The 15,858-nt window shown below is 46.9% G+C and overlaps 1 protein-coding gene across 4 annotated transcripts in view; it reads left to right on the top strand.

Annotated features, from left to right (window-relative positions):
* The first annotated feature begins 13,438 nt into the window (after positions 1–13,438).
* CTNNA1 (catenin alpha 1) overlaps positions 13,439–15,858 on the top strand; it is a 152,898-nt gene continuing 150,478 nt past the window's right edge. The window contains exon 1 of one of the 4 annotated variants that reach the window (XM_075900135.1): positions 13,439–13,597. The gene's annotated coding sequence lies outside the window, so the exon portion shown is untranslated. Of the gene's footprint in view, positions 13,598–13,818; positions 13,841–13,962; positions 14,233–15,858 lie in introns of those variants that run through there. The other 3 variants (XM_075900137.1, XM_075900136.1, XM_006115779.4) reach the window with 3 other exon arrangements.

The following is a 15,858-nucleotide window of genomic DNA, read 5'->3' as shown; positions in this document are numbered from 1 at the left end:
GGGTGGGGGGCCATATTAAATGATTTAACCATCTCCTGTGGCCTTCAAGTCTACAAAGCTGCGCAAAACTGAGTGTGGCACGGAGCAGCCTCTGATGTTCCCATGTGTAGCCTGCTTGATCCCAGAACTAACCCTGAGTGAGTGGGGGGGACCCAGAGGAGCAGCTCAAATATGCAAAGGGGCCGGGAAGGGGCAAGACATTAGCCCTGCAGGGTGGGAGTGGATGCAGCAGTGACATCACAAGGGCCTTGTGCAGCACCCCAGCTTATTGGTTAAAGGGCGTTAGGAGGCGGTGACCTCACAGAGAGTCCATGACAACGGGCAGGTGGGACAGGCTGCAGGGCAGGGGCGATCTCAGAGACCCCCCAGGACTTTGCCACAGGGAGTCCCCTTCTTGAGGGCTGCCCTGGAGGCCTGAGAGAATTCTGGGTCATGTACATGAGCATCACAAGGAGCCTCTTTGGAGTTTTCTCCTTTCCTATGGCTAATTGAGCTAGATGGCAGACGTCCCTGTGGAGCAGGTAAGAGCCTCATGGAGGTTTGGTACCTTTTCAGCCTGAGCCACCGGTGTGGAGAGGGAGGGTCGCAGATCTGCACAATTTCCTGAGAGTGATGCTCAGTCTGTGACAAGCGGGCGGCATGTGGGAGATATTACCTCTTAGTTATTTTCCCCCTGTCAAAGTGGAGCCAACACCTTAATGTATTCATGTGCCCTGGATGTCTTCAAGTCCCATTGATGGGAGACCCACTGGAGGGCAGAGAACTGCACAGGCGTGCTCTGAATACCTGTGTATGACGCCGACGGGTGGGGGGGAACAACTTTCTAAGAGCTGCTCAGAAGCTGCAGTCAGAATGATTGGTGTATCAAGGAGGTGCCCTGTTTCACCTGGGGCCTGCCCTCTTTAAAACAGGAAGGGGAACCAAGGCAGGTGGGGAGGCTAGAAATGGTGAGGCAGGCAGGTGTGTTTCCTGTGGATTGTTCTGACTTTTTGTTTTGGAACTTTGAAGTCTTCAAGAGTCCCTGCAGCCAAGCCCAGGTTTGAGCTTTAACTGGTGATCCAAAGCCCTCTGTCAGGAGGCTTCCTTAAATAGAGCCACACTTATGTTAATTCAAGTGTTTGGTTTCTCCTTGCCTGCATTGTGAAAGGGGCCCTTTTGCTGCCCCAGCAAAGAAGCAATCTAAGCAGGCCTCCTGAGAGGCACAGCTGGCCAGCAGGAGGTGCAACAAAGCAGGTGTGTCCTTTACACTGCAAAATGTAGGGTAAATTGTGTTTTGTTGTGGTGACTGGGGGGGGGGGGGGGGGAGCTTAATTTGTGTGTGGAGTCTTAATAGTTACTGCCACTTTTTTTCCCCCCTCCTCTTCTGACTCTTGCCTGGAACTGAAGGGATCATTGGTGAGGCTCAGAAAATGGAAGAGGTCTGGTTATTAACCCTGCTTCCGAGCTGTTCCCTTGAAGATTTTGTAACTATTTTTAAAATCCTAATTTCCCAGGCACACACATCAGTACATTGAACAGGCTACAAACATTTGTATTGGAAAGACTTTTCCCCCTAAGGGAACACTGCAGCTTTTTTCAAAAAAGACATTTGTTAGGAAATCTGGGAATTCACGGTTACAGATAAATGTGTGTGACTTGAACAAGGCTCCATCTTGCCCTGCCACCCAGGCTTCTGATCCCCTCTCCCCACTTGACACTCCTGAAGTAGCAGAGGCAAAATCTGACTGGTGCCTGCCCACACTCACCAACCATTGCAGCTAGAAACAGGATGGGGGTGGCTGCTGTCCAGGAGCCAGCAGGCAGTGATGTCTGCACTGACAGACCAGTAGGGGTAGCAATTAACCTTTTGCATTTTCACTCCCTTGTTGGCCATGGAACCTTCCCCAGGTGTCGCTGGTGGGTGGGTGACTGGCAAGCAGGGATCCAGTCAGTAGCAGGACCTGCCAGTACTGATGGAGGAGGGAGGCAGAAAATACAGGACAATTCACTCATTTTAAAGAAAAAGTTGGGACACCTGCAGGAGGATTTAAATATGGGATGCCATAGAATCATAGAACCAGAGAGCTGGAAGAGACCTCAGAAGGTCATCAAGTCCAGCCCCCTGCCCTAGGCCGGACCAATCCCAACTAAATCAACCCGGCCAGGGCTTTGTCAAGCCAAGACTTAAACCCCTCTAGGGATGGAGACTCCACTACTTCCCTAGGGAACCAATCCCAGTGCTTCACTACCCTCCTAGTGAAATAGTTTTTCCTAATATCCAACCTGCATATCTCCCACCACAACTTAAGACCATTGCTCCTTGTTCTGCCATCTGTCACTACTGAGAACAGCCTCTCTCCATCCTCTTTGGAACCTCCCTTCAGGAAGTTGAAGGCTGCTATCAACTCCCCCCTCACTCTTCGCTTCTGCAGAGTAAACAAACCCAACTCCCTCAGCCTCTCCTCATAGGTCATATGCTCCAGCCCCCTTATCATTTTGGTTGCCTTCTGCTGGACCCTCTCCAATGCATCCACATCCTTTTTGTAGTGGGGGGCCCAGAACTGGACACAATACTCCAGATGTGGCCTCACCAGAGCCAAATAAAGGGGAATAATGACATCTCTGGATCTGCTGGCAATGCTCCAAATGTCAGAAGTAGTGCGACCAGACAATTGCCAGTGCCAAATGCTCGAGAGGGTGTGAATAGAACAAAGAGTCCCTATCATTCATTCCCAACTTCTGGCAGTCAGACGTAGGGATACCCAGAGCATGGGGTTGCATCTCTAATCATCTTGGCTAATAGCCATCAATGGACCTACCCTCCATGAACATGTCTAATTTTTCTAAACCCAGGTGTACTTTTGGACTACACAACATCCCACAGAATTGAGTTCCACAGGTTGACAGTGTGTTGTGTGGAGACGTGCTGCTGCCTTTTAAACCTGCTGCCTATTAATTTCCTTGGGTGACCCCTAGTTCTTGTGTTGTGTGAAGGGGTAAATAACACTGCCTCCCCACCAGTCATGATTTTATAGACCACTATCATCTCCCCGCTTCTCATCTCTTTTCCAAGGTGAACAGTCCCACTCTGGTTAATTGCTTTCATCTGGTGTATACTATTCCATACACCTCATCATTTTTGTTGCCCTTCTCTGTGCTTTTTAAAAAAAATTTAATATTTGTTTTTTGAGATGGGATGACTAGAACTGCACAAAATATTCAAGGTGTGTTAAATTTTAGATGTGTTTTCACTTTGAGTTGCTTGTAACCATTTCTAGCATTTCTCGTCTACCTGAATCCACTTAATAGCCTATCTTTTTTTTCTGTTTTATTTTTTAATACACAACAACCCAGAGCTGTGCTTAAACGCAACTGTTCAGTAATTCCATTTAAAGTAGTAAACTATTGAACACTGAACTATTGAACATTTTATGGGCTCAACGGATCTTAATATCTGGACTGTCCAGGAGAGGGATGGACTCTGCAGAAAACATATTTTGGGGAAAATTTAGGACTGGGAGTGTGTAGGGATCACCCTGCAGGTAGTAACCAAGGCTGGGGGAAGTCAGAGTATGACCAGTGTGTTGCTGACAGGTAGCTGGTGTCGGCGCCACTGGACCAGGCTTTTGTACACAGCTTATCAGGGTATAATCTGTAGGCTGGTAGGCTCTCTGTGAGCAACTCAGGTTGGGAACTACAGTGGAGAGCATTGGGAGGCACCCAGGGTTGCTGGGCAGGTGTTGACACAACTTCCCTCTGGTCTCGAATGTGACAGTCATGAGTCAAAGCAGGGCTCATACAAAGCTTGACGTTTTAAGGCAGAAAGGCAGCAGCAAGAAGCAGTGTAGGCCATGATGCCAAATCAAAATACATCCTAAGTAAAAGAGAAGGAAAGGCTGCATGCCCAGAGCACGATGAACAGGCCCGGGCAGATTCCACCATCCCCCGACATTCCCTCCGTTCAAGGATCACCCAACTGGGTCAAGTTGTACCCTGCATACAATGCCATAGACTTAATTAAAGAATATGTCACCACTTTTGGAAGACTAGATGAAGTTCCAGAGCATAACAAAGGCCACACGCTGACTGAAATTCTCTGGTAAAGCTTAAAATGTATTTAGTGAAATGCTGATGGAAGAAGCTTTGATATATGCTGAGTTTAAAGAAACTGCCTTGGCCAGTTTTCATGTTACCCCTGAAATGTACAGTACAAATTTAGAAATCTCCAGAAAAGCATTGGCATGAGCCATAGTGAGGATGCTTATACAACGCGTGACCCAGTGAGAAAATGGGCCACAGGAAAGGATGCTGTGAACTAGGACTAATTTGATCTCTGTGCTCAAGAACATTTCCTAGTCATAATAAGAGACGCCGTGTGGGACAAACCTTTAAAATCTGTGCAGGAAGTTGTCATCCCAGCTGATTCTTTTGTGCAAGCCTGAATGTCTAGGGAGTGCAAAGCCCAGGAGGAGGGTTGCAATCCCAGGGTAAAGGGAGAACCCGGTTTTACCCCATGGGAGGAGGGTGGTCGGGAACCCAAGCACACATTGTAAGTTTCCTCCTCTAAGAGATGTATTTGCATGGCATCAATAACTGAAATCTTAACGAGCTTAAAAAAGAACCCCGATATGGAGATTGTGTATTAAGGCCAGATCTATACTATGGGGAAGGTCAGATTAAGGGATGCAGTTTCTGCTACGTAAATAATGTTGGACGTACCTTAAGCCGAACTTCGGTGTCATTCCCACAGCAGGGATCGACGGAGACGCGCTCCTGTTGACCTCCCTTACTCTTCGCAATAGCGAGAAGTACCGGAGCCCATGGGTGACCTTATCATTTGATTTAGCAGGTCTTTAATGACGATCTTCCCACGTGGATCTTCCCAAATCTAGACATGGACTAAGGTAGCATTTAGATCACACGCACCTATCTTTGCCTTGTTCGGCAAACTGCTCCTGTCTCGTCTAAAACAGGCAGCCACCAGAAAAAGGCCAATGTTTACATTTCTGTATGAAAAACACCCACATCCAGGGAACACCCCAAATATGCAGGTTCATCATGTTCTGAACTTGGAAGACGCGTGGGCAGGGGAACCTTGCATGGGGCACTTTGGAATGGGGGAAGCTTCAAAGTTGGGGATGGACAGTGCTGGAGATGTGAAAATCTGTTTCCTGCTCTAGACATGGGAATTGTGTGGGTGCTCTGGATCAAGCTGCATGCTCAGTCCTTGGGGTTTTCAGAAGCCAGCTGTCATGTGAGGCTATGATACCAGTCTCATTCCACGAGGAGTACAGCTAGTTCGGATTAGAAGCCTAATCCGAACTAGCTACTCCGTGCCGCGTGTAGCCGCGCGGCACGGGGTTCGAACTAGCCGGGATTTAAAAATGGTGGCGCCCGGCTTATGCAAATGAAGCCCGGGAAATTCAAATTCAAAGAGGAGACTGTGGGGGGATATGATAGAGGTCTATAAAATCATGAGTGGTGTGGAGTGGGCGGATAAAGTTATTTATTAGTTCTCATAATAGAAGAACTAGAGAACACCAAATGAAATTAATGGGTAGCAGGTTTAAAACTAATAAAAGAAAGTTCTTCTTCACACAGCGTGTAGTCAACCTGTGGAACTCCTTGCCAGAGGAGGCTGTGAAGGCTAGGACTATAACAGAGTTTAAAGAGAAGCTAGATAATTTCATGGAGGTTAGATCCATAAAAGGCTATTAGCCAGGGGATAGAAATGGCCTCTGTTCATCAGAGGCTGGAGAGGGATGGCAGGAGACAAATCGCTTGATCATTGTCTTAGGTCCACCCTCTCTGGGGCACCTGGTGCTGGCCACTGTCGGCAGACAGGCTACTGGGCTAGATGGACCTTTGGTCTGACCCAGTACGGCCGTTCTTATGTATGTTATGTAACTTAACATTTCCCCCTGTGAGTTTTTTTTTTATTTAATTGCTTTTCCTCTTAGTGATTGGATGGTATTACATGGAACAATAGCCAGGACAACGTTTCCAGACAGTGTGATATTTTTGGTTTAATTTCTACTTTTATCAAGTTGATGTTGTCCTTTTAATATAGTTTCCAACTCAGGAAATGAGAGATCACAAACAATACAGCAGGAGGCCAACAGGAATTTTCTTTAGATTCTGTGTTGAATAGCTCTTCCACTCTACGACGAAGCAAATTAAACGAGAGAGTTTTAAGACAAATTATCAGCAAGATATTTGAACCTGACAGCTATTGGGAGCAACCTAGGCCTCTCTGATAAGAACAACCGTATTCCTTTTATTTCCCCATCAATAGCAGCTACCTTCTAGGATAGATTTCTTGTTGATAATTCTCTTGTCTGAGAGCAAGAGCTCCAAAGTGTACTTATGTTGATAATTCTCTCTCTGATTACATTTTGGTAGCAATTCTTTTCACCGTGGCAACAAGGTTGTTCCTCCCTTTAGATGAAGTTTTGATTCTTAAACTGCACTGGTTTCTAGCTTTGATGAAGAGGGAGGTGGATTGTTTTTGTCCATAGTATCAGGTGCCCTTCCAGTGAGACATTGTGGTCTAGTGGAAAGAGTTCAGGACGGGGACTCAAGAATACCTGAATTCTAGCCCTGGCTCCAAGTGATTTGCTGCATGGTGCGGGGTGTGTCATCAAACCTTTCTGCCTTGGTTTCTCTCCTGGTTAAATAAGAATAATTGTAGAGACAAGGTGGGAGAGGTAGTATCTTTTGTTCGACCAACTTCTGTGAGTGAGAGAGACAAGCTTTCAAGATACACATGAGTTCCTGAAGAAGTGCAAAGAATGGGGAGATTGGGGGAGGAGGGTGTACTGCATTAACCCAGCTCTTTAGAGGCTCCTCTTTGAGTCTGAGTTTGTGGAGCAGCTGAGTATGTAGTAGGACTAGAGAATCTGGTGATACGTGTCTCTGTGACACCGACAGGCAGAACCGAACCTGAGACCTCTGGAGCTTTGCGCACAAGCCTCTACACCTTGAGCTAAAAGCCAGCTGGCTTTCAGCTAAGTGCCACTACACAGGACAGCGGCCCACACCCAGAAGGAGTCTGGGTTACATATCCACTTGACTTCCCCCGCAGAGGGAATCCTTCAGGGTTTTATAGCTGTTCTGATGTCTGGGAGGACTTTCCCTCAGAGCGTTTCCCTGGCACCCAACTGAGCTGCTTAGCCTGGAGACTAAACTAAAGAGCTGCCACGCAGTGAACAGGAGGCAGCTATGTGTATGCATTACCTTTCCAGACAGGTGCCATAGAAATGGCGACCCCCAAATTAATTAAAAAGTCAAGTAGATTCACCGTGTGGAGGCCAGCCACTCAGACAGTAGTATTCTTAGGCTATTGCTATGCATTGCCTCAGGACTTTTAAAAAAATGTTCCGTTCTCTGTGGCTGTGACCATTCATTATACTAAAGCTGTGTGAACCTGAGGCGAATGCTAACTGCTCCAGCTACGCTCTTCAGTAGCTGGTAAAGCCGTGCTAAGGCTCACCTCTGTGCCCTCTGGGATGACACGATAATTTGTCCTTGGTTGGTTTTCACCTGTTTCCTTAGGGGCTGAATCTGCAGTAGAAAGCTGGGGTGGATGTTATTAGCTCCTGTGCTTGTTGTTGAATTGGCATTAGAGACCATGTCTGGGCATTCGTGTAATTTTTTTTTCTCCTGTGAAAGTTCAGCAGCTGAGGGGAGTGCAGTTTGTTTGGGGCAGTATCTGCCTGTTTCCTGGAATTTGCCCGATGGCTTAGTTCTAATAGTCTACCTTTCTTGTGCGGGAGGACAAGGAGGGAGAGAGATGGGGTGGTGGTGGCTAGCCAGGTGGTATGGGATCTTCAAGTATCATCAAGAGGAAGAAAGTTATTGTGTGACTGAGGCACTGGACTAAAATTCAGGGGCTCTGCATTCTCTTCCTGGCTCTGTCACAGACACACTCCCTTCGTGATCGTGGGAAAACTTACTTATATCTGTACGTATGACCATTCCCTCTCTGCAGAATGGGAATGTTCATTCTTCCCTACTGCAGAGGGTTGTGGTGAAGGTACATTCATTGATGCTTGGGAGGTGCTCAGACACTGGTTCCATATGCTATGTCTACACTACCAGGTTATTTTGAAATAACTCCAGAAATAACTATTTCGAAATAAGCATGTTCCTCTTCACAAGCAGGCGTTATTATTTTGAAATAATAAGTCTATTATTTTGTAATAACGCATTTGCTAGTGTGGATGCTCACCCTGTTGTTTTGAAATAACTCCCCAGTGTAGACATGCACCTATATACTAGGAGCTCACACCGCATGGAGCAGGATCTCAGGCATGGCCACCCTGTACAGTGCTGGAATCATCGCACCCTGAAGCCACGTGTGATGCCTTTGGATTAGTCTCTTCTAGCGTAATCCCACTCCAAGCACAACGCAGCCAACCCAGAGGTTCTTACCCGATTCACCTCCCCTGCTGCTGTTATAGCAAGGAAAAGGGAACTTGGGCAGAGAAAGGAGAAGGTGGCAAGGATGATGCAACTCCTTGGCTGAATTTATTGTCCCCTGCAGCCGTGGCAACCCAAGGTACATTAGAGAAACCCTGAGAGTGCTCTAAGAGTGCACAGCAGCTGCATGGTCAGGGGAACGCATCTTGCCATCATCACTTATTCACCTCTGAAACTTGGACTCTGGATTGTTTCCTCCTAATTTGTTGTCTTGCCATTAGCTGAGTTTCATCCCACTGTTCCCCTGCTGCTGCAACTCAGCAATGCCTAACTCCACTCTCCTTTTGTCCACTCCACTTCTCTCCCTCGCTTTCCTCCCGTCTCCTTTTTGCCTCCCTCCCTCCTTTTCCCACCCATCTCTTTCATCACAACCTTTCTTTCCTCTCCTGTACTTCAACCCTGAGCTCCTTCACCGAACAACAAAATGAAAACATTTATACTATAAATAAAAGATCAAATGTATGTTCAATAATGGGTTCTTACCATGCTCCCCTGACCACTTTAACCATATGCTGTACCTGTTTCCTCCTACATGGTCTCTTTTTTTCCATTGTAAATTCTTTAGGGTAAAAATGTCAGTCGGATGCCCAGCACATCTACTATAATGTAAGTTAAAAATCCATTTTGGTCTAGAAAAGTTTTACTTATTGCTATCGCACCTACAATGTCTGCACCTGAAAGAGGCTGGAGAATGAAAGGCTTTTTTTGTTTTTGACTTCATTTTGTATTGCCCATTTTACTTCTATTATGTAATAGTGTCTTTCATATAGCAAAGAGAAGAGAAAAGAAAAAAAAATGTGATTACAAAACCACAAGTCTTAGCATTGAGAACTCTGCAGCAAATGTACCATTTAAGACAACTTTTAGCTAGTTTTTTTTTTTTTTAACTTGACTAGTTTCAAGCATTGCTTCACTCTTAATGATGACTTCTCTTTTAGGAGTTCTTGCTGTTGATATGGGCATTTTGTTTGATCAACACCTTCTGTTTTATTCAGAGTGATAGAGATCCCTGTTGTTATAATCTAGGGAGAACTGTTAATCAGGACAGAAACTCCAGTCTCCTCCCCGAGGTGACTTCATTTTTATATCTTTAGCTTTGACAGCTGTATATTTAAACTTGTGATACGTACACGAACCAACAGAATTGCCACTTAATCTTCTATCCTTAGTTGTCTAAAAGGGATTATTGCCTGCAATGTTGTGCTGATTTCTAGCCACCATTTTGTCCCCAAAGCATGTGGGAAGTGCTGAATGCAGAAGCCACCGCAGGAAGCCAAGACATAATATTAAAAGAATTAATGAAAGAGAGCAAGCCATTGAAGTATAGACTGAATTTTATTGAGAATATGCTACAGATCAAAAATAATTGATTGGATTCCCTGCTGCCAATGACACTGAAAATATTAATGGTTTAGTGCAAGCTGAATACCCCAAGCCCTTAAAAATCTGTTGTTAAAGAGCCTATTTATTTAAAGGACTGTCAATGAACAGTTCGTGCTATCTTAATAAATCGTCTCTCAGCCAAGGTTACAGTCCTGAACTCAGGACCTGCAGTGGAAAAACTCAAATTGACAGGATGGTTTCCTTGCTGCATGCAGTCTATTTTCATTAAGGACTTTGGGATGATGGGTACGATTCTCCTTTCTCTGTCCTGGGGCTAACTGCTCCCTGCTCTTGGTTAAACCTATGGGAAGGGATTAAATATGAAATCTCTGCCTGGTGCATTATCTCTTCCACGGACTTGTTAATATCAGGGGGGCCATGATCTAAGGGGATTTCAACCTTCATCCTTGCAAAGCATGGATAGGTGCCTGCTCTGAAATCCTTCCTGTTCCCACAGCATGGCTCCTGCGGACATCAGGATGAGAAATGCTGTGTGTCCCCCTGCAAAAATCACACAGGGCACAGCTATATTCTCCTTGACAAGACTCGCTGTGGTTTTTGATTGACATCGGCCAGAAAACAGAAATAGCGCGTGGATTCAGATGACTCAGTAACTGACATGTTTGAGATATGAAACATTACTTTAATTCAGTCACTATTGCAATGCAATCATTTTCTATAGAAACATTCATATAAAAAGCCATCTCAAAATGTGTTATGAAAAGCAATAAAAACCCAACTGAATATGACACAGAAAGGGTCAATTTCTCACACTGCTGCTTTGTGAGAGACTTTGAAAAAAACCTCCTCATACACAAACTTGCCAACCCTACCTCAGTTAGTTTAAACTTTGTCAGTTCTTAAAAGTCTGTTCTCTTCTGATGAAGGTTCTTGCTCTGATTCAACGAAACATTTAAAATAATATGCATCATTTCCTCAAATCTTCCTTGTTTGCTTTATCACAGCTTTGACAGCCCTTTTATGACACAGCTTTAAAGTATTTGCCTTATTTAAGATATTTGCATGAAAACAGCAACTTTAAAAAAAAGCAACACCATCTAAAATATTAATATATAACATTTAGATTTTATAAAGGAAAAAAAATGAAACCTGTGTGGAATAGAAGAGTTTGCAACATTTGTTTTTTAATTTTAGAGAGTGAGTGTGTGTGTGTACATACACCCACCACCTGCTACCCTCCACTTTTGTTCTAGAGACTATAAAAAGTAAAGACACATCAAACTTTTATTATGAAACTTGAAACACACAAATCATGTCTGCTGTCAAGCTTTGACAACTTCAGAACTCTGCCCATGTTTATCAAACAATGTTAAGGTTCAAAAAACATGGAACTGGAGAATTGCCCAGATCCAAAAGTTCCAATGTGGATTTTGAATACCAATGTGATCTTAGAACATCAATGTGACCCCAGGTTGGTCTGAACCATTCTAAAGCCATTATATGTATGTAAAGTTCACCTAAACCTCTCCTGGTTTTGGTTCCTGTGGTTTTACATTCTCTCCCCCTTGGGTTTTAAAAGAACTAGCCTTACTGCACCTGCTTTGGTCTCAGCACTGAGCAAAAGGGTACATTTTCCAAGCATTAGATGTGAAATTGGCAGGGTCAACAGCCTCGCCAGGACCTGGGCAAGGCAGGTGTGGAGCCTCAAGTAGAAGGGAGCCCTCAGTACTGCCCAGAAAGCACTGTGCCTCCCTCCCAGCCATAGTGCCGGACAGAGCGCACTGCGTCTCATTCTGGCAGCGATTTAAAGGACTTGGGGCTCTCACTGCCTCCGCTGCTGCAGTACCCGCAGCAAGATCTTTGGGCCTTTTTGCATCACTAGGTCCTGCCCAGGGCATTTCCCTCTTTGCCCCTGTGAAATCTTAAAGCAACCCAAGTTTTCTGGAAACTTCACTCAGAAGTAGCGTTGGGCCTGAACCCAAAACCGCATGAACTGAGATCACAGGTGAGTGTTGCACCCTTTTGCCTAATGCTCTTATGAAAGCAAGTACAGTAAGACAGATTTTGACTGAGGCTAGCTTTATTTATATGTGAAACTCTAGGAAGTGTGGTGTGAAACCACAGCACCCAAAACAGGAACAGCGGTTTAGGTGAAACAGATGATACTATCACACACGCCTTTGATAGGAAAGTGAAATGGAGCCCTAAGTTTTCTTCACCCACTGAAGTTAAAGAGTGAAAGAGAGTATGACCTGTTTGTTCAATAGTCCAATGTAGTTAGGTTTGAGTAATCTCCAGTGATTCTGGTTCAGAGGAGATATGGAGTGCAAGTGTTATGGATAGGTTTATCTATCTAAGCACTGCTCATCATTATAGTAGTGGGGTGGTAGATTTTGGACCCCCCCCTTACGGAATTAGGTCCAGATTTGAATTTCTCCTCTGGTGCCTGACATTGGACTAGGTCAAATGCCAGATCTAAACCCCTTCACCAGACGAGAGGCTGAAATCTGAACCCAGATTTGATCCAAACTTCATAACTGGGCATCAGTCTGTGAAATGCTGACCCAAATCCCAGAGCCAATGCCTAGCCCAGTGGTTCTCAGACTGTGGGTTGGGACCCCAAAATGGGCTGCAACTCCATTTTAATGGGGTCACCAAGATTGATGTTAGATTTGCTGTGGCCCAGGGATAAAGGAGAAGACTGAAGGCTTTAGCCCTGGATGGCAAGGCTCAGGTTACAGCCCCCCTGCGAGCGGCTGAAGCTCTTGGGCTTCACCTCTCCCCACCCCGCACTGGAGCAGCAGGACTTTGGCTTTGGTTTCTCCTTTCCCCGCCCCGTTCAGGAAAGCTCAGGCTTTGGTTCACCATCGTGGGAACATGTCATCATTTTTGTTGTCAGAAAGAGTTTACTGTGTAATGCACAATGAGAGCCCCTGGCCTAACCTCACTGCCTTGGGACTTGAAATCTAGACCTGAACATTGACTCTTGGAGCTGTCCTGTCTCATTCTGCCTCCTCTAGCCACACCCTCTGCAGCCACCAGGATGCACCTTATTCCCATAGGGAAGACCCTATTAATAGCTTGAACTTCCTGTGCCATGGAGCCAGGTCCACTGCCCCCCATCTCACCCCACTCACTGCCCCCCCAGCCATCTGCCCCCATCTCACCCCACTCCCTGCCCCCCCAGTTCTCTGCCCCATCATCCCTGTCTGCCCCCAGCCATCTGCCCCCCCATCTCACCCCACTCACTGCCCCCCAGCCATCTGCCCCCATCATCCCTCTCTGCCCCCCAGCCCTCTGCCCCATCTCACTCCACTCCCTGCCCCCCAGCCATCTGCCCCATCTCACTCCACTCCCTGCCCCCCAGCCCTCTGCCCCATCATCCCTCTCTGCCCCCATCTCACCCCACTCCCTGCCCCCTCGCCCTCTGCCCCCTTATTTCCATCCCTACCACTCCACGCCCCTGCCCCCCAGGCCGCCCCAGCGCCAGCCGCGCAGGCACCTTCCTCTCACCTGAAACTCTGACTCACCCCCTGCGCGCTGTTCCCACCCCGGCCGCTCCGCCCGCCGCGCGTGGGACGAGCTCCCAGCCTCTCACCTGCGCGGGGCGGGCGGTCCCGGGAAGAGCCGGGCGAGCTGCCGGGGGAGGTGCCCGGAAGAGCCGGCCGGGCCGTAAGGGGAGGTGCCCGGAAGGGCCCATTTCCTCCTCTCCGGCCGGGACGGGCGCGGCGCAGAGACAAAGCGGCTGAGGCGGCTCCGACCCCGGCTCCAGCGGCGCCTCCGGGACCCGCAGGTAACTTCCCGGCCGAGTGGGGAACTCCCCCCCCGCCCCCCGCCAGCGGGGCCCCTGGAGCCGCCCGGGTCTGGCGCGAAGCGGCCCGCTCCTCACAGCGGGGGGGGGAGCCGCCGCCTCAGCCCCCGCCCCGGCTTTGTTCGGCCTGGGGGGAGGGGCCCCGCAGTGAGCCCCCCCCCGCGGGAGGGCCCCAAGGGCGTTTCCCGCCCGGCCCCTCAGCGATTGTTGCTCGAGCCGCTGCAGGTAACAGGAGCCGCGGAAAAGTTTCCAGACGCGGGCGGGCGCCGTGTCCCCCTCGCGGGCCCCGCCTCATGGGGGGGGCTCCGCATCCGTGCACAGCGCGGCTGAATGTGGGACCTGCGGCCCGCCCGTAGCCCCCCGCTCCGAGGGGCACGCGGTGGCGTCCTCCCCGCCGTCTGCGGGGGGGCTCTGCCCAGCGGCGTCGGTGGGGCGCGGAAGGTGCGTGGCTGGACTGGGCAACGGGAGGCCTGTAGCCGGCCAGACCAGCACAGCGCTTCCCTTAGCGCAGTCGCTTAATTGTCACGTAGGCCTCATGCCAAAACCGACACATTGCTCTTGTCTTGTGACACTGAAGTGGCTTTTCTGGACTCTGCAGTGAAGAACGAGAGCAAGTGGTACGTACCCAGGGCCTGAAAACTCACTCTGCTTTGCAAAGGAGTGTTGCTGTGTCGCTGGATGGGTTTTCACTTTAAGTATGTCTAGCTTGTGTAGTCTACCTTTGCCTTGCAAAAGCAGAAAAATACACGAGAACCCCAGTAATATACATATTATAGTAAAGTTTCAGAACCAGTTCTGGGTGGAGGTAGAGTGTTACACGAGAACCCCAGTAATATACATATTATAGTAGAGTTTCAGAACCAGTTCTGGGTGGAGGTAGAGTGTTACACGAGAACCCCAGTAATATACATACTATAGTAAAGTTTCAGAACCAGTTCTGGGTGGAGGTAGAGTGTAAGGAACCTACAACAAAATGTATTTCTCTTCCTAAGTGACTTATGCAATATCTGTACAGTTGCTTGGTGATTCCCTCTGGACACTTCTGTTTCAGGTCAGTAGTGCTGGTCATTTACTTCTATGAACTACTGGTCACATGCTGTCAGGATCCTCCTATATCACTTGACTACTGCACTAATCTTGTCTGGCCTTGATGCTTGCAAACTGTCTGCATTTAATGCAGGAGCAAAGATAAGGAGCTAGGCTTGATTGTCATTTCTTCCCCACCCCATTCCATTCTTAAGTCCCTTCATTGGCTTCTCCTTCTCCAAACTCATCATAGACAAACGTACATTGACAATCCTTCTAATTTGTTCCCTATCTTTACTTAACTAATGCTAGGCTTAATTGAATTCTTGTGGTACTATCTCCTCCTTGTGCATGAGGAGTAGCAAACCTTCCTGTCCAAACTTGTAAAGTCACTATATTTTCCTCTGTCATTCCTCAAAACATACCTGTGCAGATACTGAAAACCACAGCCTGAAAATTTCTAGGTGGGCAGTGATATGTAATTACAAACCTTGCCTTGCCTAAGAACTGTGCATTTATTGTCTATTTCCCAAGACTCTTCCTCTCCGCCTGTCCTCTACCACTGTGCTTGAACATTTCTCTTACCTGTTTTATTTTGCCTCTTGGATTGTAAGCTTTTGGGGTCAGAGACTGTTTCCTCTGTCTGTACAATGACTAGTACAATAGGCCTGCAATTTGATTGATCTCTAAGTATTAGTATATTGTAAATACATAATGAGCTAGCTACCTCTTTGAACAAAGCCTGATGTTTAAAAAAAAGCCTATTTTGAAAATGCTTTATATATGTGGCTTAAGAATGACTGTGCCCATTTTGCTTTAAAATATAAACAAACCCCCCAAGTTTCCAAAACAGAGTTTTTCTGCACCCCCCCCAAAAGTTTGTAGTTAAAAAGGTCAGTTTTGAACATCTCAGCTTTTCCATGAAAATGGCTTTATTTTTCTACCAATTCTAATAGGAATCTGAAGCAGAGTAAATGTTTATCTAAGGTGGACAGAGTTAGAATTAGAACTCTTATCTTCACACTAACTAAAATAGTCAACAAAATATTTTTATGTTTAATATAAAACTTTTAAGCTTCTTGAGGTCTTAAAAAGTAAACCAATTAATTAGTAGCTTCACATTTGGTTTCTTCCTGTGAAGTTTGAGATGTTGTTTGCCATGCAGTTTCTTCATGCAGAGGAGTTCCATGGTAATTGCTCTGAATGAAGTAATAACA

Source organism: Pelodiscus sinensis, chromosome 17 (assembly GCF_049634645.1).
Source record: "Pelodiscus sinensis isolate JC-2024 chromosome 17, ASM4963464v1, whole genome shotgun sequence".
Classification (NCBI taxonomy): Eukaryota; Metazoa; Chordata; order Testudines; family Trionychidae; genus Pelodiscus; species Pelodiscus sinensis.
This window is presented reverse-complemented; position numbering and strand designations above follow the sequence as displayed.